This window comes from Mesocricetus auratus, unplaced genomic scaffold (assembly GCF_017639785.1).
Source record: "Mesocricetus auratus isolate SY011 unplaced genomic scaffold, BCM_Maur_2.0 Super-Scaffold_100676, whole genome shotgun sequence".
Taxonomy (NCBI): Eukaryota; Metazoa; Chordata; class Mammalia; order Rodentia; family Cricetidae; genus Mesocricetus; species Mesocricetus auratus.
Window position 1 is genome coordinate 28,891,775 of NW_024429266.1, and position 3,271 is coordinate 28,895,045.

The following is a 3,271-nucleotide window of genomic DNA, read 5'->3' on the forward strand; positions in this document are numbered from 1 at the left end:
GAACAAAAGTCTATGTCACACCTAACAGAGCTAGAAACAGGATTAAACTTAAGATGGTTATGAGAAAAGAACTAAACAAAAGTCAGAGTAAAAATGAAAAACAGAAAAATCAACAAAGATTGGGTTTTTAAAAGATAGATTAGGTTAGGTCTAGCCATTCAGCTAGACAAACTAGGACAAAAGAGATAATAAGGAAACAATATGTTAAAATAAAATCAGAACCAAAAGAAAATATTAAAGGTAATGCCATACTTCTAAGGATTTTAAGAGACCACTACAAATGATTACATATCAACACATGGGATAATCTGGAAGAAATGGATAAATCCTGTATAAACATATTTTCTTCCATGACTAAATAGTGAATAAATAGAGAAACAAGACAAAAATGCAAATAATAAGTAAGACAATTAAACCAGTGATGAAAGGAAATCCAGGACCAAGTGGCCTCACTGCTGAATTCATTTGAGAAGTCAATGCCAATTTTCTCAGGATTTTTTAGAGACATCAAAGTAAAAGAAATGTTTCCAAACTCATTTTACAGGGATAGAGGTACACTGGCAATAAAGTCAGACAAAACATTACCAAACAAAGTCAATTAACATTGATCAATGCAGATGCAAAATTCTTCAACAAAATATTAGCAAACTGAATTCAAGAACACATTAGGTATCTAGGAATAGTGGTGCATGCCTTTAATCCCAACACTTTGGAGGTTGAGACAAGAGTGCTTCGAGTTTGAGGCTACCCTAGACTATATATCATTTGAAGAATAGAATTATGATGCTAAAGAGATGGCTCAGCAATTAAAAGCACTGGCTGCTCTTGCGGAGGACCTGGGTTCAATTCCCAGCACCCACATGGTAGCTCACAACAGCCTGTCACTCCAGTTCCAGGGGAACTAACACCTTCTGGTTGCCACATATATGTGGTACACATACATAGACACAGGCAAAACACTCATGATAGATAGATAGATAGATAGATAGATAGATAGATAGATAGATAGATAGATAGATAGATGTTTTTAAAAGAGTAGAATTTATGAACTGATGAGATGGCTCAATGGATAATGGTGCTTACCACCAGGGTTGTTAGCCTGAGTTCATCTCCTGGAACCCACATGATAGAAGATGGAACTCCTCCAAGTCATCCCCTGACCTTCACACGCACTCCTTAGCATGGGTATACATGTATACGCACAAAACAAATACATGCAAAAATGAAAAAATTAACCAAAAGCACGTTTTACCCCTGTGATGCAGGGAATGTTCAACATATACAAATCATTAAATAAGATACATCACATTGACTGGTGGGAGTACAAAAAACATGCAATCATGTCAGATAGAAAAATACATTTAACACATTCAACTTCTTTTCTCAACAAATCCTAAGTATATTAGGTAGGGGAAAACACTTCAACACAACAAAGGTCACAGATAACAAGCCACAACTAACATGCTCAGTGGTGAGACAGGGACAAAGATGTCTGCCCTCAGTGCTTTTCAGCATACTAGTGAATGTCACAGCTAGTGCCACTAGACAAGGAAGTGGAAATAAATGCTAACACAATAGGAAGACAAATAATTGTCTCTATTTGTGGAGCACACAATTTGAGGACATGGTAGAAAACCCTGAAGGGTCCACTAAAACCCAACAAGAAGTGATAAATCCAGTAAAGTCTCAGGATACAAAAAAAACATGTAAAAAATCAGTAATAACTCTCTATGCTAAAACAAAAGTGTTCCTAAAAGAAATTAAGGGCTTTGGGGTATCAAACTAAGAAACTTTGACAAAGCAAATGAAACTACTAAAGTTATGAGACAATCTGTAGAATGGGAAAAAATAACTGCAATCTATCCATGCAATAAAGAGCTAATATTTAAAGTATATAAAGAACGCAACTCAATGGCAAGAAAGAAATGGATGGGGAGGGTCTTACATCGACATTTCTCAAGATAAAACACTTAAATGGCCAATACACATGACTTGTAAATGGAAGGTGAAAAAAATTCTCAGCATCACTAATCATAGAGGAAAAATGCATTAAAATTATGTCACCTCGCGTCTGTTTCAAAAAGAGGGAAAATATCATTTTGGTGAAATGGGAGTGGCTGTCTACTGATGGGCAAAATAAGAGATTACATTCAAAGTGCTTCACCACAAAAGATGCTTAAATGCAGTGATGTGCCCATCAGTTTGGTCATGCTACATTAGATATGTATGTCAAGGTACCTCCACTGTGACCCACAAATGTAGACAATTATGATTCATAGGTAGCAAGGGAGGGAAGAAGCAAAAGAAGGAGAGAGGAAGACATGAAATGATTTAATTAATGCAACAACCAGAATTATCCACCTGGAGACAGGGAAGAAGCTGGAGTCAGACTCTACAAGAGGGAAGAGAAGCTGAAAGACAAGTGTCAAAATGAGGTGGCAGAGCTCCTTGGGGCCCAGCCTGGGGTAGAGGCTACAGGAGAGCACCCACAGCTGCGTGAGCAGATCCTAGCAGGGCTGGTATGCTAAGCTAGAGTCTTAGTACAAATATGGCTGATCCTAAGTACAACTGCTTAAAGGGAACAGTGTTACTTGTGACCGTTCATGTATGTGTCATGCTTGTACTCCAAGAAGTACTGTGACTCCGTGAGGACTCAACATACTTTATGCATAAAAGTAATTATCGTCTATATGAATAAAAGATATATAAGCCTTCTGCTGTTCTTTAATATTTTCAAATACACCACTTATTTCTCCCTAATTTTGTCTAATGCAAAGTGTCCTTAACAACAAAATGTTGGAGGTAGCTCAAGCATCTAAAATGAGAAATTAAAAATATCCTCTGTGCATGCCTTGGTCCTGCCTTAACTAGATGATGGGACAGACTTAGTAGACTTCCTAGGGGAAGCCTTACCCTCTTCATGGAGCAGATGGGAGTAGAGGGGAGTGGAGGGTTTGGAGAGAAAGGAAGGAGGGGGAACTGGGATTGGAATGCAAAAAATTAATTAAAAATGAACAACAACAACAAAAATATCCTCTGTGTCTCCCACAGCTCCAGAGTACTACCCTCTGGCCTCTGAGTGATTGTGGTTTTGCTATTGTTGCGTCCTAGGTCAGAAGGAAACCTCTGGGAAACACAGCATGTACTTTAGAAATGATAACTGTACTTTTAATTTTTGCATGAAAACATTGGTGAAGTCTTTTTCTGAGCTGGCCTTGTGCTGGATGAGAGACACTTTCGGACACTTTCTGCAATTCTCCAGTTGGTCGTC